The sequence below is a fragment of the Carassius carassius genome, chromosome 37 (assembly GCF_963082965.1).
Source record: "Carassius carassius chromosome 37, fCarCar2.1, whole genome shotgun sequence".
Classification (NCBI taxonomy): domain Eukaryota; kingdom Metazoa; phylum Chordata; class Actinopteri; order Cypriniformes; family Cyprinidae; genus Carassius; species Carassius carassius.
Genome location: NC_081791.1, coordinates 921,719 through 946,290, shown reverse-complemented (window position 1 = coordinate 946,290; position 24,572 = coordinate 921,719). Strand labels below are relative to the sequence as shown.

The 24,572-nt window shown below is 46.2% G+C and overlaps 2 non-coding genes and 1 pseudogene across 2 annotated transcripts; all 3 read left to right on the top strand.

Annotated features, from left to right (window-relative positions):
- The first annotated feature begins 8,706 nt into the window (after positions 1-8,706).
- On the top strand, positions 8,707-8,880 carry LOC132118818 (U2 spliceosomal RNA; annotated as a pseudogene).
- Positions 8,881-9,232: 352 nt separating this feature from the next.
- On the top strand, positions 9,233-9,396 carry LOC132118738 (U1 spliceosomal RNA). The gene has a single exon (XR_009425966.1). It is a non-coding gene; the product is annotated as a U1 spliceosomal RNA (small nuclear RNA).
- Positions 9,397-21,153: 11,757 nt separating this feature from the next.
- On the top strand, positions 21,154-21,317 carry LOC132118749 (U1 spliceosomal RNA). The gene has a single exon (XR_009425976.1). It is a non-coding gene; the product is annotated as a U1 spliceosomal RNA (small nuclear RNA).
- Positions 21,318-24,572: the final 3,255 nt, after the last annotated feature.

The window sequence follows — 24,572 nt, the reverse complement described above, 5'->3', positions numbered from 1 at the left end:
GCATGTTTAATTTTTTGTTTGCAAGATTTTTCAAGCTCTGGCTTTATGGATTTGACTTTTTTCCAACTGAGAGACTGCGTGGCATTCTATGAAGCATGGGAGAAGAAAAAAGATCACCAGCGCTTAACCGACCTGCATCTCTTACCTGCTTTTGCTCAGGATTTTCTGCCACTAACGATCCACCTGTACAATCCTTTTGTGGAAGATGGTGATGTTTTAACATTCTTAGCCAGGTACTGTGATACGGTGAAAGGAGGTGAACGTTTGAAGGACCAGTTTGGTATATGGACTGGAAAGAGAAGATACCTCGTTAAGCTGCGTACAGACACAGCGTCGCCAGGTGGTTTAGTTCATCCACCTGGGTCTTTCTTCATTGGATCAAACAGGGGCTTTTTGCACTATCCAGGTCAACCAGTGTTCTGCAGGAGATGTGGTGCGCAGGGCCATGTGAAAGGAGACTGCACAGGAAAGAGATGTCGCTTTTGTGGATCTGCAGAGCACGTTGCATCAGCTTGTCCAGAACCAAAAACATGCAGTTTATGTGGAGGAGGAGATCATCTGTTCCGGGTATGCCCTAGCAGAAAGAAAACATATGCCAGCTTATTCAAAGAGGGACAAGGTCTGCAGGCTGATTTTGAAGGTCTACTAACGAGTGTTCCAGGTGGAGGGGAAAGTCAAGTGGCGGGCCCTTCAGGAGTGGGTGCAGGTGGTGAAATGGTGAAAGGCCAGGTGATGGAAACAAGGAACGAAGAGGGAGGAGGTGGGCCAGAGCTTCAAATAAGTCCTTCGCAGCAATGGTCAGAGTTTGATGTGGCAGAGGTACTGTGTGGCATTTATGAGGAGACTGAGCTGGGGAAGGCAGGGTCTGCAGGTGGTGAAGTGGAGCTTCCCTCAGCTATGGAAATGGAACTGAACATGATAGGGCCTGACACAGGCCAAGGCCTAAGGAGAAGGAAGTTTTGTGAAGATGTGACTGGAGATCCGGAAAAGAAGTGCTGCAAAGTCCAGGAACCTGTACCCAGATGAGTCCAAAACAAGGTGGCGGGGGGTGAGATGGACACTGAGGAGAGGGTTGTTGGGGAGAGTGGAGTAGAAGGAGGAGGGGGTGGTGGAGGAGTTTTGGAAAGGGTCAAGTCAATTTTGCGGGAGGATAAGAGGGGAGGGGGGTAGAAGAGTGAAGGAGGAGAAGGAGGAGATTGGACGGAGGTAACGGGGAAGGGGAAGGGGAAGGGGAAGGGGAAAAATGTTTAGAGTGAAAATCGAGCATGTGATGGTTTTGTGAGCATCTACTTGGGTTTTTTCTTTTTTCTTTTAAGCTTATTTCTGTCTAAATGGCATGTTTAAAAGTGGCAACTTTGAATGAAAGAGGACTAAAAATGATACAAAGAAGGACTGCAATATTTCTATCTTTACAAATGTCACCTTGGGATGTTTGTTTTTTACAAGAATGCCACTTGAAGGATAAAAATGATGTCTCCATTTTTTCTGCTGGGTGGGAAATGGGGCCTTCCTTTTGGGGTGTCGGGAATGTCAATAGAGATGGGGTGGAAATCTTATTTTATTCATGGGACTTTGTTATTGAGTCAGCCATTGTCATTATCCCAGGTAGAGTAGTGGTTGTAGATGTGAGGTGGAGGGGGATAGGTTTTCGTTTTGTAAATGTCTACGCCCCAAGTAAATTGGGTGATAGGGAGGGGTTTTTGGAAAGTTTGAATGCAATTTTATATACAAATAGATTGCTAGTGCTGGGAGGGGATTTTAATGTGTCTTTGGACAATGCTTCTGGTAGTGCATTAGCTCAACTAGTGACAAGGTTCTCTCTCTGTGATTCTTTTCGGGGGGCAGGAGGGAAGGTGCCCACATTTTCCTGGCGAAACAGTAGAAATGAGGCGGCGCGTTTTTCTGCCTTCATATGTGAAGGTGGCTAACTATACTCAGGTTCCTATGTGGTGTTCAGACCACTGTCTGGTGGGGGTATGGGTGGAAGTGGGAGGTGAGAGACGGGGTAGAGGGGTGTGGAGGTTCAATACTTCCTTTCTGAAGGACAAGGTTTTTTGTATAGCGCTCTTTAATTTGGTAGCCGGTTGGAAAAATTTGAGAGGTTTGTTTCAGTCACAAGGGGAATGGTGGGAGGGATTCAAGGAGAGGGCTGCAGTTTTCTGCCATAATTTGGGCAGGGAGAAGGCAAGAAGTAAGCGGGAAAAAGTTGGTAAGTGGTCAGATGAGCTGCAGGCTCTATGGGCAGGTGGTGCCTTGGGGGCTGCTGATGGATGGTCTAGGGCTCGGTATCTGCAGGAAGCAATGAAGAATTATTATTGGGAGGAAGCTAAGTCCTTTTTGCAAGGTTCAAGTGTCCGGAAGCGGCTCTATGATGAAAAGCCAACCAGCTATTTCTTTGCAACAGTGCGGGGTAGGCAAAGGAAAAGTTATATAGAGGGTTTGAGGGGTGAAGGGGGGGGGTGCAGACATCGGGGAAGGGGATGCTGAAGGTGGCTGAAGGGTTTTATAGAGAGTTATTTAGTGAAAGAACTCCTTCAGTCACAGCATATGGGGAGTTTTTAGACAATCTGATTGGGGGTTTAGATGAGGAGGAAAGGAGAGCACTCGAAGGGCCCTTGACCTTGCAAGAGGTTGGTTTTGCAGTTGCTTCCCTGAAAAAAGGCACGGCTCCAGGTTGTGATGGTCTTCCAGCTGCCTTCTATGAGGTGATTTTGCCGTGGGTAGGAACTGAACTGGTGGGAGTATACCAGGAGTGCTTTAGAAGGGGGAAGTTGGTAGAGAAGATGAGAACAGGGTTGGTAACATTGCTGCATAAGAAAGGGGCGAAGGAAGAGTTAGGGAATTGGAGGCCAGTTACTTTGCTGACCACAGATTATAAGGTGTTGGCAAAAGTCTTGACAGAGAGACTTAAGAAGGTCATTGGAGCAGTTGTCCAGCCAGACCAGACATGTGGCGTGCCGGGGAGGTCAGTGTCTATGAACTTGGCCCTAGTTAGGGACATAATTAGCTGGACAGAGCAAAGGCAGCTTCCTTTAGCCATCCTGAGCTTAGATCAGGAGAAGGCCTTTGACAGGGTCGGCCATTCCTATCTGGAGGCAACCTTGAGGCGCATGGGGTTTGGTCCAGTGTTCAGGGCGTGGGTTAGATTGCTTTACAGAGAGGTATTCAGTAGGATAGGTATAAATGGACATTTTACAGAAAAGGTTAAACAGTTAGGGGGAGTACGGCAGGGGTGTCCTTTGTCCCCCCTTCTCTATGTTTTATCTTTAGAACCTTTGTTGGGGGCTTTGAGGGCAGCACCTTCTCTTAGGGGGGTCCATTTGCCTGGAGGTGGTGGAATATGTGCCAAAGTGGCTGCTTATGCAGATGATACAACCGTGTTTTTGACTTCAGAGCGGGACTTTGAGGTGGTTGGTAAAATTCTGGAGGAGTTTTGCCAGGTGTCTGGGGCACAAGTGAACGTGGGCAAGTCATCAGTCATGTTCTTTGGTCAGTGGGCTGAAAGAGCAGAAGTAAGAGGAGGGTATAGTATTTGTGCAGATGGTTTGAAGATTCTGGGAGTCCGATTTTACAGAGGAGACAGCGCTAAAGAAAACTGGGAGGCAAGATTGAAGGTAGTGCGGAGAAAGATAGGAAGGTGGAGTTCTAGGGGGCTGTCCTTGTGGGGAAGGTTAGAGGTGGTAAAGGCTGATCTTCTCCCAAGCCTTAATTATTTAGCTTTTGTTTTTCTAGTTCCCTTTTGGTCTGGGAGAAGGTTAGAAAAGCTAGTATTCTCTTTTTTTGTGGAAGAATAGCACAGAAATGGTTGCTAGGGGGCAGGTGTACAGGCCACTGAAGGATGGTGGAAGGGGAGTCCCTTGCATCCCATTGAAAATGGAGGCTATTTTCTGTTCTTGGACAGCTCGTTTAGCATCCCATGAGAGGGAGCACAAGGCCAGGTTTTTAGCCCAATTTTGGCTGGCTTTTCCTTTGAGGTCCTTGGGCAATTGGAAAGGAACGAATCCTTGGTCGACAAATAGGCCAGAGCATTATCGCAGGGCGGCAGACTTTATTGCTCGGAAGCCTTGGTGTCTAGAGCAGTCCCTGATACTAGACCAAAGGAAACTACACCTCAGACTGAGTAAGGAGTTAGTGGAAGGGGTAGGACAACTGGATTTGCCATATGAAGTTAATTGGATAATGATACAGCCATCATATTTAATAGGCTTTTGCAAAGATCTCAACTGGTTAGCTGCCCTGGGTCGGTTACCAGTGAGAGAGAGGTTGTATAGACATGGCTCTGGTAGGTCTCCAAGGTGCCCGACAGGTTGCGGCCAAGAGGAGACAATAGAGCATGCCTTGTGGTCGTGTCCAGGAGCTGCAGAGCTCTGGAGGTCAGTCATGTTGTGGTGGGAGAGATGGAGGGGGCCAATTATTACAAGGGACTTAGTGTTGTATGGGCTGGGTCAAGATGCTTTTGAAGCACAACGAAGGAGAGTCATATGGGGTACGATCTCAGACGGGAAGCATGTTCTATGGGAATCGGAGAACAATGTGTTTGAGGAAAAAGATTCCTCGTTTGGAACCTGAAAGATTATTTTTTCAACTGCTGGGGAAAATGTCAGCAGAGGTTAAAGTTTTCAGAACATTTTTTGGGGATGAGGTGACTAGAAGGGTATGGAGAGGGCTGCAGAAGGTTGGGGTGGGGTAGAAAGAATGACTGTTATTTTTTGACTTTTGTTTGATTTTGAAACTGGATGTACTTTTGACCTTTGATTTTTGAATAGTATTATGCAATGCTAAAAGAGGACTTATGTTGTAAACTTATTTTGTATTTTTGTACAGTGAATTTGTTGTAAAAATTGGTGTTGGTGTTAATAAAAAAAAAAATCTGTTCTTATCAGTCCCTTTTAAAATCTTTTAAGTCAGATTTGTTTTTATTACAAGAGTGTTCTCTGCCCTTTTTAACCAGGTACAAGAAAATGGAGGAGCTATGGTCCGCAGGAGCCTCCATATGGAGCGGATCAAATTTTAACAAAAATGACGGAGTTGCGGTTTTAATTAATAATCCTAACATCTTGGTGAACGGCAGCACTGTGGTGAGGCAAGGCCGGGCACTTTTAGTAAATCTGACCTTTTTAGACAGGGATTTTAATGTTCTTAATGTATATGGTTTTACGGAAAAGAATGAAAGATATGAGCTTTTAGAAGACTTGCAACCCCACACCCTAATGGTAGCAGGGGATTTTAATTGTATTTTATACAAAACAGACAGGAAAAGGGTTGGGGAGGATTTTAGAGTGGACAAAACGTCGGTTTTATTGCAGGGTTTAGTCAGAGATTTTAATTTAGTCGACTGTTTTAAAATTTTGCATCAAAGAGAGGAGGGCTTCACCTGGTTCAGTGGTGATGGTACCAAAGCCTCTCGAATCGACTACGTTTTTACAAGGGACTGCCCGCCGACCGATGCTACATTAACCCCCCTCTTTTTCTCTGATCACATGATGCTGTCTTGCACCCTTTCACTGCCCATGGGTGTGACGGTAGGGGGAGGGCTGTGGAAGCTGAACTGTTCCCTGTTGGAAGACAAGGATATAGTTTTAGAATATAGGGAACAGTTCAGCCAATGGCAGACCCTCCAAGACTTTTACGATACACGTGCACAGTGGTGAGAGATGGTAAAGGACCGGACAAGACAGTTTTTTAGAAAGATAGGGAAAGAAAAGAAGAGTAGCGAAAAGAAACGCATGTTGGGGTTGCAGAAAAGACTGCAAAGGTATTTTAATCTTTTAAATAATGGTGTTGATTTTAACTACGAAATTCAGGAAGTAAAAAAAGAAATGTCAGTTTTAGCCAATATAGAAAGTAAAGGGGTCCTTTTAAGAAGTAAAGAGAGAGAAATAGAAGGCGGCGAAAAGTGTACCATATATTTTTTTAAGAAAATAATAACAAGGGGTGGGGAGTTAACCAGGGTTAAAACAGGGGATAGGGAGGTTAACACAACAAAAGAGATTTTAGAGGATGTGGAAAAATTTTATGGGGCATTATATAGTTTTAAAAAGGTACACTTTGACACTGCAAAAGAAGTTTTAAATTTTATTGAGGAAAGGGTTGACTGTCAAAATGAGATTTTAACCCAAGATTTTAACATCTTAGAAATCCAAAAAGCTCTTGGAGGTTTTAAGAAAGGGGAAGTCCCCAGGAGTGGATGGACTTCCCCTAGAGTTTTATCTAACATTTTGGGACATTTTAGGACAAGAGCTTTTGACAGTTTTTAAAGAGTTTGAGACCCTCGACAGACTTCCAGACAGTTTTAGAATAGGGATAGTTTCTTTACTTCACAAAAAAGGTGACCGGACTGACTTAAAAAAACTGGAGACCCATAACACTTTTAAATTTTGATTATAAACTTTTTAGCAAAATTTTAGCAACACGCATGTCAACGGCTTTAGAGGACGTGATTCACCCGGATCAAGCTTGTTCTGTGCCCGGAAGAAATATAACAGACAGCCTAGTGCTGATCAGAGACGCCATCTGTTATGCCAGAGACAGAAATATTCGGCTAGTAGTCCTAAATTTAGACTTTGAAAAAGCATTTGACCGAGTCTCGCACCAGTACCTTTTTCAGGTACTGCAAAAAATGGGTTTTCCAAAGAGGTTTGTAGCCTGGGTGGGACTGCTGTACAAGGGACTAGTCAGCAAATTCCTTGTAAACGGGCATCTTTCCAAAACTGTGAACATACACAGTGGTGTCCGTCAGGGATGTCCTTTATCTCCTCTCCTGTACGTGGCTTGTATCGAGCCACTGGCACAGATCTTGAGAAAGGATAAATGGATCAAAGGACTGGACGTTCCTGGGACGGGTGGACTGACAGCGGCTTGTGCCTTATAGATGGACGATGTTACTCTTTTAACCACGGACATTTTATCTATACGAAGAGCACTGGACTTGACTGACTGGTACGGTCGGGCCTCGGGCGCCAAACTCAATAGAAACAAGTCTGAGGCCCAGCTCTTCGGGCCGTGGGGGGACGTGGACACAGGAGGACTTGATTTGGTTTTTAAAGACAACGATTTTAAAAATTTTAGGTGTTAAATTTGATAAAGAGGGTGGAGGACGGGAAAACTGGACTGACTTGCTAGGGAAAGTTAGGAAAAGACTAGGGTTTTGGGGACTAAGACAGTTGACGATTGAAGGTTAAATTTTAATTTTTAAATCTGTGATTTTACCTCTGATTTTACTTGTCTGTTCTGTTTTTAGCCCCCCTCGGCGGTTCCTGGTGAAACTGGAGAGGGCGGTGTTTTACTTCCTGTGGGGGTCCAAGTGGGAGCGCCTGAAGAGGGAGACAGTCAAGAAAAGGCCAGAGAACGGTGGAAAAGGCCTCCCAGACCCCACCTGTTTTTAGGCAGCCGCTTCACCGCCCTGCACATCAGTTATGCCATGACCCCATACAAAGAAAACAAGACGGCTGCAATGGCGCGATTTTGGATGGGGTCTTACCTAAGAACTTTGAAAATTTTACCAGTAGATTTGAAAACCCCAGTGTCTTTTAACTTGCCTAAAGAGTACAGTTTTATAAAAAAGTTTTTAAAGAAATACCTTTTAAAGAGTAAAGATGTCACCATTTTAACTAAACACAAGTCTCTCATTTCTGTTGTGCAGGACCGGGAACCGGTGAGTCCAGTTCCGGGCCTCACACTAAGTGAGGCCAAACAAGTTTGGCGGAATGCGGCTCACCCTGCTCTCCAGAACAGGCACAAGGACTTATCGTGGATGGTGGCTCATGAGATCCTCCCGGTCAGGGCGGTTATGCACTCCAGAGGCATGGCCAAAAACCCCATCTGCCCTCGGTCCGGCTGCAATTCCCCGGAGACCGTCCACCACCTGCTCTGGGACTGCAGCACTGCGCGGGACCTGTGGGCCAAGACCGGCCCCCTGTATTTCCCGTGCCTACCAGCAGGTGGGGCCCAGTTCGGGTACCAGCTCGCCATCCTTGGGGTGGGCCGGGGCTTGAAGGACTTGACGGCACAGAAATTTACCTCGCTCTGGCTCACCCTCAACATCATCAAGGATGCCATCTGGGCCACCAGAAACCTGCTGGTGGGGAAGCGCGTTACGGTAACCCTCCATGCATGCGAGCTAAAGGTAACATCAATGCTGCAGGGGTACCGGACGACGATATTCGGACGGGGGGGCCGGGGTCGCACAGAGAGGGTCCCGGCAGGCACCGACCCTGGCTGCCCGTAGATGCACCCTCACCATTCTGGCTACGGGAACAGCGGGCCAGCGGGCCAGAGGAGAGGGGATCTCCGCTGAGCCCGTAAAGTAGCATCTCATGTCCCTGTTCTGGAGGGTGGGGTGAAGACCGACTTGATAAGGACTCATCCCCGGTCTTGCACAACAGATAATTTTTTAATGGTCTTTTTATTGTGTTTGATCAATGAAATTATTGGTTTTATTAACATGCATATGAGGCTTGTTTGCTTTTTTTAATTTGTATTTGACTTTTGAAACGGACCGCACCTTTTAAACACACCTCAAATATGGACTTTTAAAAACAAGCAAAACACTGTGGTTTTAATCAAATGCTTCTTAACAATGATTGTTTCTTTCATTTTACCATGTGTATTTATTATATATTATATGGCTTGTTTTAATGTGTGCTTGAAAAGAAAAACGTTTGTGAAAGTAAAAATGCAAATTGGAAAAATGTAAATGGTGACAATAAAACTTTTTCGAAAGAAAAATCTGTTCTTATCAGTTTAATATCTGATACGTCCCCCATCCGGGGACTACATATTAAATGGATTTTTAGATCACGGAGCTGGAGCCGGGGCTTGCTCCGTCCACTTCACGCATCGGCCTGGTATTGCAGTGTCTCCAGGAACGGTGTGCTTTCCCTTCTTTGGGAATGCCATTTATTGTGACGAATAGCAGAGCAAGTAATGAGGTCTGCCTTTGCAGGTCCTGTGGTTTATTGCGGACTCTCTTCTGAGGCACCCCCCTGAGGTGTTGGACTCTTCCACTAACGATGCTCCCACCTGAGGTCTCGGAGTCTTTCACTGACGAGGTGATGTATCGAATTTGGTGCGTTTGGTTAAAGGGAGTCATCTAAAACCAGCGTTGGGAAGCAGTTTCCAGGCCAGTAATGGAAGTCGCCCATCCTTCCTTTGTTGGGGTTTACGGAGGGCTAACCGTTGGTGAGGATGGAAGAGACGCAAATTGTACCTCTGGCTGGCCGCCTTGGTTTTCATATTTACCTGGCAGGGGAGACACCATGATCAAGAAGGCGGTTCACCCAGGGTGAGGCTTGTCCATTGCACTCCGGCCATGCTGACCCCTGCGAATTCCCCAAATGTGGGAATCTCGACTGCATAATTTATGGTAGTGGGGGATTGCGTTCGTGCTCTCCCCTGAATTAACTGGTGAAACAAAGCAGAAAGATCTATCTCAGTTACTTTTTAGTTTCAGAACGATGAGTCCTGCCACATGCTGGGTATGTGTTTTGAGCTCATGAAACAAAATCACTTACGCTCTTGAAATATCGGTCCCTGGTGTGTGGTTTATTTCGAATTTTGCACAGACCTCACTTTGAAAGTCGATTGGATTGACTGCAGCCTAGCTGTAGCTGTCTCCATGTTTGTTTTTGGTTGTGCTTTTTCAGATCATATTAGTTTTTTTCCGCTTACAGCGCCACCTAGTGGCCTGTCGCAGCGCCCTTTTACACCTGACCGCTGACTGAGCCCCTGCACAGGGTGGAGGGATCTCACTCCTTCCTGGAGTTATAGCCATTTGAGCCACCTCGGCCACACCACCTTGGCACGTTTTGAGGTCCCCTCGCCAAGGTGAATGGAAATTTCCACTTTTTTTGGATGATTATTGACAGTCAGACTCCAGAGAAGCATTCTGTGCTGATTTGGGTGGGACTGGTCCAAATACCTGCCGCTAGTTTGCAAAAGAAGGTTTTCGACAAAATCCAAAATACCCGAAAATTTCATCAGAGCGACGAGCCAATCTGAGACGTGCATCTCGTTCGGCTCGAGCCAAGGATTCCGATGACATAAGGCACGTGGCTCTGCGATGAACCGTTTGGGAGTTACGAGCAATGCCGTACTCTCTGTCGCTGCAGAGCCAGCGTCAGGCCGATCGGGGCGAGGCCCGGTGACGTTGCAGACGGGGGAGGGTACTACCATCCCACAGCGTTTCAGGTCTCCCAGACTTACCAAAGCCGAGATGGGCATCGCCGTGTCCAGCTTCTTCCCCGCTGCATCAAATCAACATCGCTTCTCGGCCTTTTGGCCAAGATCAAGTGTAGCGACGATTGCTATGTCGAGAGGAGATGGTACTTTGCCGGCCATGATGGCGCGGTTGAAGAATACTGTACGGATTCAAGTGCTTCAGAATGCTGTCTGGTTTGTAAAGGAAAACTTCAAGAGGGAATTTGTGGTCGTGGATGTCTTGAAAGGAGTCTTCAATGTAGCAGTTTCTTTAGTGTTCTGTCTTCAGGATTTCACAGCACTAGGATTTATGGATCCGACCTTCTTCAATCTAACGGACTGTGTGAGTTTTTTTGAGTCTTGGGGAAAGAAAAAGCACAAGTTGTTGGAAGGATTGAGTTTGCACCCTTTGTTTGCACAGGATTACTTACCTCTCACAGTCCATCTGTATAATCCTTTTGTTGAGGATGTGGAGGTAATGGCTTTCCTTGAGAGGCACTGTGAGGCTGTGAAAGGAGGTGAGTGTGTGAGGGATCGGTTTGGGATTTGGACTGGAAAGAGGCGTTTTTTTGTGAAGCTCCGGGTGGATTCAGCAGTCCCTGGAAGCCTGGTTCACCTACCAGGGTCCATTTCCATTGGGCCTAACAGGGGCTTTCTCTACTACCCTGGGCAGCCCGTGTATTGCAGGAGATGTGGTGGAGAAGGACACGTTAAAACAGACTGTGAAGGACAGCGCTGTCGGTTTTGTGGGAAGGCAGACCACGTTGCTTTGGCCTGCCCCGCAACCAAAGCTTTGTAGCCTTTGTGGCAAGGCCGATCATCTTTACCGTACCTGTCCATCAAGAAACAAATCATATGCGAGCATACTGAAGGAAGGTGATGATCTGCAGGTGGACCTGGATGCCATTCTTAGCAGTCTACCAGCAGAAAGGGAGAGGCATCTTCAACAAGCGACAGGTGCGAGTGATCAGAGAAGTATGAGTGCATCAAGTCAGGAGTGTACTGGTATGAAGGAACAAGCGGATGGAGCCGTGGGGGATCTGATAACTTTGTCCCTAGATGGAAAGGAGGTAAAAGGAGTGGGATCGGAGCAGCAGCTTAATCAGTCTCCGGGATGGACAGATCTGGACTTCACAGAGGTGCTTTCTGAGGTGTTGGAGGTGGATAAGGAGAAGACCATTTTGGAACCTGCAACTGGATCAACCCACCAACGAGAGACAGTACATAGTGGGTCAAAGATGGAGATTGCAGCAGAGTCAGCATCTGGGACTGGCCGTCGCAGAGCCTGGATTGAGGCTTGTGACCCTGATAATGGGGAAATATGCAAATTCAGCAAACTGGAGAACTCTGTAGGTCAGGACTCTGTGGGTCAAGATTGTAATGAGGAGGGCTATGAAGGTAAAGAGAATGAGGAGGTGGGGACAAGCACTGGGTGGCGGGATAGTATTGAATAGGAAGAGGAAGAGGGAGGGGAAGAAATGATAGCGGAATCCGGGGAATGGTCTGAAGTGGTTTCAAGGAGGGTAAAGGGAGGAAGGGGAAGAAGAGAATGTGGGAAAAATGGGAAGGAATAAGGGGGGAAGTGGGATGGGGAAGTATTGTGGGGGATAAGGGGGCTTTGGGAGGGAGTCTAAGGGTTTTCAATGGGACTGTTAAGAGTGGCAACTTTTAATGTAAGAGGGCTGAAAATGGCAGAACTCCGAACAGCAGTTTTCTTTTCTGTCAAAGATTTATATTATGATGTTTTGTTTTTACAAGAATGTCACTTGGAGAATGAAAGGGATGTGGAGAGGTTCTCGAAGGATTGGACTTGGGGACCATCCTTTTGGGGAGTGGGGAATGTGAGGGCGGATGGGGTGGGGATTTTATTCTTTTCCTGGGAGGTAATTGTTGAAACATCTGGGGTGATTGTTCCAGGGAGGGTGATGTTTGTGGATGCAAGATGGAGGGGGGTGGCCTTACGGTTCATAAATGTGTATGCGCCCAGTAAGCGAGAGGAGAGGGAAGGTTTTTTGGGAAAATTTTTTCCATTATTATATACGAACCGGCTGGTGGTCTTGGCAGGGGATTTTAATATGTCCTTAGAGAAAAGTTCTGGGGGGGAATTGGCAGGGGTTATTAAAAATTTTGGATTACAAGATTCAGGTCAGACTGCTGGAGGGGAGGGTTTAGGTAATACATGGTGGAACAGTAGGCAGGAGGCATCGCGGTTGGATTATATATTTTTTTCAAAGTCTGTTAAAGTTAGTAGCTACACAAGGCAGCCAATGTGGTGTTCAGATCATTGTTTAGTTGGGGCTGGGGCAGAGGTGGAAGCAGGGCAAAGGGGTCGGGGGAAGTGGAGGATGAATGTAACATACCTCCAAGACCAAACCTTTTGTAAGGTTTTCCGGGTATTATTTGCTGGATGGTGTAATTTAAAAGGATTCTACCAGTCACATTCTGCCTGGTGGGAAGGGGTGAAGGAGAGGATTAGGTTTTTTTGCAGGGCATGGGGTTTAGCTTTGGGGAAGGCTAAGAGGAATCAAGTGCGTCAATGGACTAAAGAATTGCAAGTTTTATGCTCTCAAGGTCTATTGAGCACTGGGCAAGGGTGGAAGAAAGCCAAACTCTTGCAGGATTCTTTGAATGAACATTATAGAGGAGAAGCACAGAAGTTTGTTATGCAGTCAGGTGTATGTCAGCGTGTGCTAGATGAAAGGCCTACAAAGTTTTTCTTTTCTACTGTGAAGGGCAGGCAGAAGCGCAGCAGTATGGAATGTTTAAATACAGAGAAGGGTAAGGTCTACTCAGTTGAAGGAATGCTGAAGGTTTCAGTTGGCTTTTATAAGGAGCTGTTTGCGAATAGAGAAGTAAGAGAGTCAACAGCGGAGGGGTTTTTAGAGGATCTGGACAGGACCTTGGAGGAAGTGGAGGCAGGCAGGTTAGAGAAGGAGGTCACCTTGAAGGAAGTAGAGGTAGCAATTAAGTCCTTGAAGAGAGGCACGTCTCCAGGTGGTGATGGTCTACCGGCTGAATTTTATCAAGCCTTTTTGCCTTTAGTAGGCACTGAACTGATTAAAGTTTATCAGGAAAGTCTGGAAGTGGGGAAATTGCCTTTGTCTATGAGGAGGGGGTTGGTGACCCTCCTGCATAAGAAAAATAGTAAGGAGGATTTGGCAAATTGGCGGCCAATAACTTTACTTACTACCGATTATAAGATTCTGGCAAAAGTCTTAACCATACGGCTTAAGGGGGTGTTAGATTTGGTGGTTCATCCAGATCAAACTTGTGGGGTCCCAGGAAGATCAGGCAGCCTCAATTTAGTTTTGGTCCGGGACTTGATCAGTTGGGCTGAGCAACGTCAGCTTCCTTTGGCAATCCTGAGCCTTGACCAGGAAAAGGCCTTTGATAGGGTTAGCCATTCTTTTTTGTGGTCAGTGTTGGAGAAGCTTGGGTTTGGCCCAGGGTTCATAGCCTGGGTCCAGCTTTTGTATAGTGAGGCTTTCAGTCAGATTAGGATAAACGGGTTCTTTTCTGAACCAGTGAAACAGTTCGGTGGTGTGAGGCAAGGGTGTCCTTTGTCACCCTTGTGCTATAAACTGTCTTTAGAGCCTCTGATTAGTTGGCTACGATTAACAGCAGCTTTGACTGGTGTAGTAATGCCAGGTGGAGGAGGGATAAGAGCAAAAGTGTTAGCTTACGCAGATGATATGACAGTCTTTTTGACCACTGAAAAAGATTTTGTAGTGACAGGAGATATTTTGGATAGTTTTTCTGAAGCCACAGGTGCCAAGATAAACGTCAGTAAATCTTCAGTGATGTTTGTAGGACGGTGGAGTAAGAGGACTGTGGTTCCAGGAGGGTATATCTTGTGTCAGGATGGCATTAAAATTTTGGGTGTTCGCTTTTTCAAGGTGAATAGTGCACAACAAAATTGGGAGGGGCTGTTGGAATCTTTACAGTCTAAAGTAAGCCGGTGGAGTGTAAGGGATCTGTCACTATGGGGTAGAGTACAGGTAGTGAAGGCAGATGTGTTGCCCAGTATTAATTATCTGGCTTATGTTTTTCCCATACCTTTTTGGCAGGGGAGGGGAATGGAGAAGTTGATTTTTTCTTTTATTTGGAGAGGGAGGACTGAGTTAGTATCAAGAGCGCAGATGTTTCGTCCTCTGGGTGAGGGAGGCAGAGGGGTGCCATGCCTCCCTTGGAAGTTTACGGCTTTGTTTATTGCTTTTGCAGCTCGCCTAGTGGTACAGGCTCTAGAGCATAAAGCACATGTGCTGGCTCACTTTTGGTTGGGCTGGTCTTTGAGGCATTTAACAGGGTGGAGTAATAGGGTACCTTGGTCACTGGATAGGCCTGAACATTATAAAGTGGCGGCAGACATCATTAAAGGGAATCCTTGGTGCTTGGAAGAGTCACTGTTGTTAAATCATAGGAAGCTGTATGATAGATTGAATGAGAGCTCTGTTAAGGAAGCTAGAGAGGCAGGGCCTCCAATTGAAGTGAACTGGTTGTCCTTGCAACCTGATTATTTGGTAGGGAGGTGTAAGGATGTGAACTGGTTGGCAGCATTAGGGAGGCTCCCAGTACGGGAGCGTTTATATAGGCATGGTCAGGGCAGATCTCCTTTGTGCCCAGTGGGTTGCGGTGAAGAAGAGACAATTGAGCACGCCTTGTGGTCATGTCCAGGAGCAGTGGCTTTATGGAAAGCAGTCAGTGGGTGGTGGAGAGAGTGGGGAGGACCACTGATTACCCAGGACTTAGTGTTGTATGGAGTAGGGTTGGGAAATATAGAGAACGATCAGAGAAGAGTAGTATGGGTTACTATCTCAGAAGGGAAGCGTATCTTATGGGACTGGCGACTAAGGTGCCTGAGGAAGCAGTTGCCTGGTTTAGAACCTCAAAAGTTATTTTCAACACTTTTGGCTAGTTTGGTGAAAGAGGTAAATGGTTATAAGGTCGTTCATGGGGAGGAGGGGATGAGGGCTGTATGGGGGGGACTCCCTCGGGTAGGGGTGGGATAAAGTCTTTGGTGTTAAAAATTTAGTACTGGTTATGAGGTTCTGATTGTAATGTGTTGTATCTTCACTTTATGAAATGATTTTTGAGTTCGGAATGATTTTTGAGTTCTGTAGGCTTGGGACATGTATGTTCAGAAAATATGTATGTCTTTGTTACAAGTGATTAATTTGTAAATTTGTATGAGTGTTTGGATTTAATAAAAAAAAAAAAAGAAAAAAAGAAATCTGTTCTTATCAGTTTAATATCTGATACGTCCCCCATCCGGGGACTACATATTAAATGGATTTTTAGATCACGGAGCACAAAGCAAAGCAGAAAGATCTATCTCAGTTACTTTTTAGTTTCAGAACGATTAGTCCTGCCACATGCTGGGTATGTGTTTTGAGCTCATGAAACAAAATCACTTACGCTCTTGAAATATCGGTCCCTGGTGTGTGGTTTATTTCGAATTTTGCACAGACCTCACTTTGAAAGTCGATTGGATTGACTGCAGCCTAGCTGTAGCTGTCTCCATGTTATTTTTTGGTTGTGCTTTGTCAAATCATATTAGTTTTTTTCCGCTTACAGCGCCACCTAGTGGCCTGTCGCAGCACCCTTTTACACCTGACCGCTGACTGAGCCCCTGCACAGGTGTGCCGATTTGGGTGGAGGGATCTCACTCCTTCCTGGAGTTATAGCCATTTGAGCCACCTCGGCCACAACCACCTTGGCACGTTTTGAGGTCCCCTCGCCAAGGTGAATGGAAATTTCCACTTTTTTTGGATGATTATTGACAGTCAGACTCCAGAGAAGCATTCTGTGCTGATTTGGGTGGGACTGGGCCAAATACCTGCTGCTAGTTTGCAAAAGAAGGTTTTCTACAAAATCCAAAATACCCGAAAATTTCATCAGAGCGACGAGCCAATCTGAGACCTGCATCTCGTTCGGCTCGAGCCAAGGATTCCGATGACATATTTCTTCAGCATTTATTCAGGCAGGTTGAGGGGAAGCTCCTTGGAATGTCCCGTATGGACTTTTCCAGGAAGCTGATCCAAAAGACCTTAGCTTTTAGATCTGACGACCTGAATTGTTTGATGACTCTGCCCTTGAACAAAGGATCTGATGTCAGTTTTAAAACTGCTTCCCTGCTTAATGACTTTTGGCAAAGGTTTGATTCAGTTAAAGCCCAGTTCTCCATGTTCACTGTCGAGAAACTTTCTGATGACACACTTAAAACTGTGATTGTAAGGATGTTCAATGAAACAGTGACTGGAGATGATATTTGTGTTTGGTTGGGTAGATTTTGCACTGTTCGAGGCCAGTCTGTCAAAGTGTTAGATGAAGATGGCATTTGGACATGCTCCTGGCGAATTCCCATTAAACAATGGGAAGACGCTGGGGGCTACCAGGGCCTGAAACATCTGCCTTCCATGATTGTGCTCGGAGAGAACAGAGGCTACATACATTATCAAGGAATGCCCAAACTCAGCAGGAAGTGTTGCAGGTTTGGTCATCTCGCTGAAGCATGCCAAGAGTTAGTATGTGGGAAGTGTAGAGAAATTGGTCACAGTTTTGATGATTGTACCAATGGCAGACGGTGCAATCTTTGTGGAGAAACAAACCACCTCTACAGAGACTGCCCTAAAAGTTTTGCCAACAAGCTCAAAATGGCCGCCCCACATGGGCAACAAACGAATGAACAAAGGAAAGAGGAGGCGGTCCCTGAGGTTTTGGCGGGAATTTCAAATTCCCATCCGGCCTCAGGGATTGGGCAGGAAGGAGGAAGTGGGACGGCCACAGGGGCGGAGGCAACGGAACAGGAAATGGTCATGGAAGGAGAGGAAAGTGAGGAAAAAAACAATTCCTCACTAGTAACAGTTTCGGATGGGGTGCAGGAATCTACCGGGAGTGAGACAGAGCGTTCACTCCCTAACGCTCAGGTGCAAAAAAGACCTGCGGGGTCTCCTCTGATTGTAACGGAGGAGAAAAAATCTAGGGCAGCATATAAGCTTGATAGTTCCGATTCGGTAGATCTGGAGCGCATGTGGCCCCTAGAGTCCCCCAATGAGGTTTCCTTTTTGCACATTAAGCTAACAGCATCGTCGCCAAAGGAGCCACAAGAGGTTTCCTCTGTGGCCTCTGAAGCTACAGGCATTTGCCCTCCTGATCCCAGCTCGTCTGAGGAAAAGGAAAGGCAAATGCAACAAGATATAACATGATTTTAATCATATCTTTGTAGTCTTTTTACTGTCTTCTGTTTTAAATGTCTTATACCTTTTTAACCCTACTGCTCATGGCCCTCACCATCTCTACTATCAATGTAAGAAGTGTGAGGTCCACCATTAGAGCACAGAGTATTTTGTCCCTTTTAAAATCTTTTAAGTCAGATTTGTTTTTATTACAAGAGTGTTCTCTGCCCTTTTTAACTAGGTACAAGAAAATGGAGGAGCTATGGTCCGCAGGAGCCTCCATATGGAGCGGATCAAATTTTAACAAAAATGACGGAGTTGCGGTTTTAATTAATAATCCTAACATCTTGGTGAAGGGCAGCACTGTGGTGAGGCAAGGCCGGGCACTTTTAGTAAATCTGACCTTTTTAGACAGGGATTTTAATGTTCTTAATGTATATGGTTTTACGGAAAAGAATGAAAGATATGAGCTTTTAGAAGACTTGCAACCCCACATGCTAGGTAGGGCCCCCCTAATGGTAGCAGGGGATTTTAATTGTGTTTTATCCAAAACAGACAGGAAAAGGGTAGGGGAGGATTTTAGAGTGGACAAAACGTCGGTTTTATTGCAGGGTTTAGTCAGAGATTTTAATTTAGTCGACTGTTTTAAAGTTTTGCATCAAAGAGAGGAGGGCTTCACCTGGTTCAGTGGTGATGGTACCAAAGCCTCTCGAATCGACTACGTTTTTACAAGGGACTGCCCGCCGACCGATGCTACATTAACCCCCCTCTTTTTCTCTGATCACATGATGCTGTCTTGCACCCTTTCACTGCCCATGGGTGTGACGGTAGGGGGAGGGCTGTGGAAGCTGAACTGTTCCCTGTTGGAAGACAAGGATATAGTTTTAGAATATAGGGAACAGTTCAGCCAATGGCAGACCCTCCAAGACTTTTACGATACACGTGCACAGTGGTGGGAGATGGTAAAGGACCGGACAAGACAGTTTTTTAGAAAGATAGGGAAAGAAAAGAAGAGTAGGGAAAAGAAACGCATGTTGGGGTTGCAGAAAAGACTACAAAGGTATTTTAATCTTTTAAATAATGGTTTTGATTTTAACGACGAAATTCAGGAAGTAAAAAAAGAAATGTCAGTTTTAGCCAATATAGAAAGTAAAGGGGTCCTTTTAAGAAGTAAAGAGAGAGAAATAGAAGAAGGCGAAAAATGTACCAGATATTTTTTTAAGAAAATATTTACAAGAGGTGGGGGGTTAACCAGGGTTAAAACAGGGGATAGGGAGGTTAACACAACAAAAGAGATTTTAGAGGATGTGGAAAAATTTTATGGGGCATTATATAGTTTTAAAAAGGTACACTTTGACACTGCAAAAGAAGTTTTAAATTTTATTGAGGAAAGGGTTGACTGTCAAAATGAGATTTTAACCCAAGATTTTAACATCTTAGAAATCCAAAAAGCTCTTGGAGGTTTTAACAAGGGGAAGTCCCCAGGAGTGGATGGACTTCCCCTAGAGTTTTATCTAACATTTTGTGACATTTTAGGACAAGAGCTTTTGACAGTTTCTAAAGAGTTTGAGACCCTCGACAGACTTCCAGAAAGTTTTAGAATAGGGATAGTTTCTTTACTTCACAAAAAAGGTGACCGGACTGACTTAAAAAAACTGGAGACCCATAACACTTTTAAATTTTGATTATAAACTTTTTAGCAAAATTTTAGCAACACGCATGTCAACGGCTTTAGAGGACGTGATTCACCCGGATCAAGCTTGTTCTGTGCCCAGAAGAAAGATAACAGACAGCCTAGTGCTGATCAGAGATGCCATCTGTTATGCGAGAGACAGAAATATTCGGCTGGTAGTCCTAAATTTAGACTTTGAAAAAGTATTTGACCGAGTCTCGCACCAGTACCTTTTTCAGGTACTGCAAAAAATGGGTTTCCCAAAGAGGTTTGTAGCCTGGGTGGGACTGCTGTACAAGGGACTAGTCAGCAAATTCCTTGTAAACGGGCATCTTTACAAAACTGTGAACATACACAGTGGTGTCCGTCAGGGATGTCCTTTATCTCCTCTCCTGTATGTGGCTTGTATTGAGCCACTGGCACAGATCTTGAGAAAGGATAAATGGATCAAAGGACTGGACGTTCCTGGGACGGGTGGACTGACAGCGACTTGTGCCTTATACATGGACGATGTTACTCTTTTAACCACGGACATTTTATCTATACGAAGAGCACTGGACTTGACTGACTGGTACGGTCGGGCCTCGGGCGCCAAACTCAATAGAAACAAGACTGAGGCCCAGCTCTTCGGGCCGTGGGGGGACGTGGACACAGGAGGACTTGATTTGGTTTTTAAAGACAACGATTTTAAAATTTTAGGTGTTAAATTTGATAAACAGGGTGGAGGACGGGAAAACTGGACTGACTTGCTAGGGAAAGTTAGGAAAAGACTAGGGTTTTGGGGACTAAGACAGTTGACGATTGAAGGTAAAATTTTAATTTTTAAATCTGTGATTTTACCTCTGATTTTACTTGTCTGTTCTGTTTTTAGCCCCCCTCGGCGGTTCCTGGTGAAACTGGAGAGGGCGGTGTTTTACTTCCTGTGGGGGTCCAAGTGGGAGCGCCTGAAGAGGGAGACCGTCAAGAAAAGGCCAGAGAACGGTGGAAAAGGCCTCCCAGACCCCCACCTGTTTTTAAGCAGCCGCTTCACCGCCCTGCACATCAGTTTTGCCATGACCTCATCCAAAGAAAACAAGACGGCTGCAATGGCGCGATTTTGGATGGGGTCTTACCTAAGAACTTTGAAAATTTTACCAGTAGATTTGAAAACCCCAGTGTCTTTTAACTTGCCTAAAGAGTACAATTTTATAAAAAAGTTTTTAAAGAAATACCCTTTAGAGAGTGAAGATGTCACCATTTTAACTAAACACAAGTCTCTCATTTCTGTTGTGCAGGACCGGCAACCGGTGAGTCCAGTTCCGGGCCTCACACTAAGTGAGGCCAAACAAGTTTGGCGGAATGCGGCTCACCCTGCTCTCCAGAACAGGCACAAGGACTTTTTGTGGATGGTGGCTCATGAGATCCTCCCGGTCAGGGCAGTTATGCACTCCAGAGGCATGGCCAAAAACCCCATCTGCCCTCGGTCCGGCTGCAATTCCCCGGAGACCGTCCACACCCTGCTCTGGGACTGCAGCACTGCGCGGGACCTGTAGGCCAAGACCGGCCCCTTGTATTTCCCGTGCCTACCAGCAGGTGGGGCCCAGTTCGGGTACCAGCTCGCCATCCTTGGGGTGGGCCGGTGCTTGAAGGACATGACAGCACAGGAATTCACCTCGCTCTGGCTCACCCTCAACGTCATCAAGGATGCCATCTGGGCCACCAGAAACCTGCTGGTGGGGAAGCGCGTTACGGTAACCCTCCATGCATGCGAGCTAAAGGTAACATCAATGCTGCAGGGGTACCGGACGACGATATTCGGACGGGGGGGCCGGGGTCACACAGAGAGGGTCCCGGCAGGCCACCGACCCTGGCTGCCCGTAGATGCACCCTCACCATTCTGGCTACGGGAACAGCGGGCCAGCGGGCCGGAGGAGAGGGGATCTCCGCTGAGCCCGTTAAGTAGCATCTCATGTCCCTGTTCTGGAGAGTGGGGGGAAGACCGACTTGATAAGGACTCATCCCCGGTCTTGCACAACAGATAATTTTTTAATGGTGTTTTTATTGTGTTTTATCAATGAAATTATTGGTTTTATTAACATGCATATGAGGCTTGTTTGCTTTTTTTAATTTGTATTTGACTGGCAGGGGAGACACCATGATCAAGAAGGCGGTTCACCCAGGGTGAGGCTTGTCCATTGCACTCCGGCCATGCTGACCCCTGCGAATTCCCCAAATGTGGGAATCTCGACTGCATAATTTATGGTAGTGGGGGATTGCGTTCGTGCTCTCCCCTGAGTTAACTGGTGAAACAAAGCAGAAAGATCTATCTCAGTTACTTTTTAGTTTCAGAACGATGAGTCCTGCCACATGCTGGGTATGTGTTTTGAACTCATGAAACAAAATCACTTGCGCTCTTGAAATATCGGTCCCTGGTGTGTGGTTTAGTTCGAATTTTGCACAGACCTCACTTTGCAAGTCGATTGGATTGACTGCAGCCTAGCTGTAGCGGTCTCCATGTTTGTTTTTGGTTGTGCTTTTTCAAATCATATTAGTTTTTTTCCGCTTACAGTGCCACCTAGTGGCCTGTCGCAGCGCCCTTTTACACCTGACCGCTGACTGAGCCCCTGCACAGGTGTGCCGATTTGGGTGGAGGGATCTGAGACCCGCATCTCGTTCGGCTCGAGCCAAGGATTCCGATGACATAAGGCACGTGGCTCTGCGACGAACCGTTTGGGAGTTACGAGCGATGCCATACTCTCTGTCGCTGCAGAGCCAGCGTCAGGCCGATCGGGGTGAGGCCCGGTGACGTTGCAGACAGGGGAGGGTACTACCATCCCACAGCGTTTCAGGTCTCCCAGACTTACCAAAGCCGAGATGGGCATCGCCGTGTCCAGCTTCTTCCCCGCTGCATCAAATCAAGATCACTTCTCGGCCTTTTGGCCAATATCAAGTGTTGCGACGATTGCTATGTCGAGAGGAGATGGTACTTTGCCGGCCATGATGGCGCGGTTGAAGAATACTGTACGGATTCAAGTGCTTCAGAATGCTGTCCGGTTTGTAAAGGAAAACTTCAAGAGGGAATTTGTGGTCGTGGATGTCTTGAAAGGAGTCTTCAATGTAGCAGTTTCTTTAGTGTTCTGTCTTCAGGATTTCACAGCACTAGGATTTATGGATCCGACCTTCTTCAATCTAACGGACTGTGTGAGTTTTTTTGAGTCTTGGGGAAAGAAAAAGCACAAGTTGTTGGAAGGATTGAGTTTGCTCCCTTTGTTTGCACAGGATTACTTACCTCTCACAGTCCATCTGTATAATCCTTTTGTTGAGGATGTGGAGGTAATGGCTTTCCTTGAGAGGCACTGTGAGGCTGTGAAAGGAGGTGAGTGTGTGAGGGATCGGTTTGGGATTTGGACTGGAAAGAGGCGTTTTTTTGTGAAGCTCCGGGTGGATTCAGCAGTCCCTGGAAGCCTGGTTCACCTACCAGGGTCCATTTCCATTGGGCCTAACAGGAGCTTTCTCTACTACCCTGGGCAGCCCGTGTATTGCAGGAGATGTGGTGGAGAAGGACACGTTAAAACAGACTGTGAAGGACAGCGCTGTCGGTTTTGTGGGAAGGCAGACCACGTTGCTTTGGCCTGCCCCGCAACCAAAGCTTTGTAGCCTTTGGGGCAAGGCCGATCATCTTCCGTACCTGTCCATCAAGAAACAAATCATATGTCAATGTCAATGTCACCTTTATTTATATAGCGCTTTAAACAAAATACATTGCGTCAAAGCAACTGAACAACATTCATTAGGAAAACAGTGTCAATAATGCAAAAATGATAGTTAAAGGCAGTTCATCATTGGATTCAGTTATGTCATCTCTGTTCAGTTAAATAGTGTCTGTGCATTTATTTGCAATCAAGTCAACGATATCGCTGTAGATGAAGTGTCCCCAACTAAGCAAGCCAGAGGCGACAGCGGCAAGGAACCGAAACTCCATCGGTGACAGAATGGAGAAAAAAACCTTGGGAGAAACCAGGCTCAGTTGGGGGGCCAGTTCTCCTCTGACCAGACGAAACCAGTAGTTCAATTCCAGGCTGCAGCAAAGTCAGATTGTGCAGAAGAATCATCTGTTTCCTGTGGTCTTGTCCTGGTGCTCCTCTGAGACAAGGTCTTTACAGGGGATCTGTATCTGGGGCTCTAGTTGTCCTGGTCTCCGCTGTCTTTCAGGGATGTAGAGGTCCTTTCTAGGTGCTGATCCACCATCTGGTCTGGATACGTACTGGATCCGGGTGACTGCAGTGACCCTCTGATCTGGACACAGACTGGATCTGGTGGCCACGGTGACCTCGGAACGAGAGAGAAACAGACAAATATTAGCGTAGATGCCATTCTTCTAATGATGTAGCAAGTACATAGGTTGTTATGGGAAGTGTTTCCGGTTCCGGTTTACCTAATTAATGCAGCCTAAAAATCCTTTAACGGATTTGGATAATAAAAGCATATTAGTATGTTATGTGTATGCCAGGTTAAAGAGATGGGTCTTTAATCTAGATTTAAACTGCAAGAGTGTGTCTGCCTCCCGAACAATGTTAGGTAGGTTATTCCAGAGTTTGGGCGCCAAATAGGAAAAGGATCTGCCGCCTGCAGTGGATTTTGATATTCTAGGTATTATCAAATTGCCTGAGTTTTGAGAACGTAGCGGACGTAGAGGATTATAATGTAAAAGGAGCTCATTCAAATACTGAGGTGCTAAACCATTCAGGGCTTTATAAGTAATAAGCAATATTTTAAAATCTATGCGATGCTTGATAGGGAGCCAGTGCAGTGTTGACAGGACCGGGCTAATATGGTCATACTTCCTGGTTCTAGTAAGAACTCTTGCTGCTGCATTTTGGACTAGCTGTAGTTTGTTTACTAAGCGTGCAGAACAACCACCCAATAAAGCATTACAATAATCTAACCTTGAGGTCATAAATGCATATGCGAGCATATTGAAGGAAGGTGATGATCTGCAGGCGGACCTGGATGCCATTCTTAGCAGTCTACCAGCAGAAAGGGAGAGGCATCTTCAACAAGCGACAGGTGCGAGTGATCAGAGAAGTATGAGTGCATCAAGTCAGGAGTGTACTGGTATAAAGGAACAAGCGGATGGAGCCGTGGGGGATCTGATAACTTTGTCCCTAGATGGAAAGGAGGTAAAAGGAGTGGGATCGGAGCAGCAGCTTAATCAGTCTCCGGGATGGACAGATCTGGACTTCACAGAGGTGCTTTCTGAGGTGTTGGAGGTGGATAAGGAGAAGACCATTTTGGAACCTGCAACTGGATCAACCCACCAACGAGAGACAGTACATAGTGGGTCAAAGATGGAGATTGCAGCAGAGTCAGCATCTGGGACTGGCCGTCGCAGAGCCTGGATTGAGGCTTGTGACCCTGATAATGGGGAAATATGCAAATTCAGCAAACTGGAGAACTCGGTAGGTCAGGACTCTGTGGGTCAAGATTGTAATGAGGAGGGCTATGAAGGTAAAGAGAATGAGGAGGTGGGGACAAGCACTGGGTGGCGG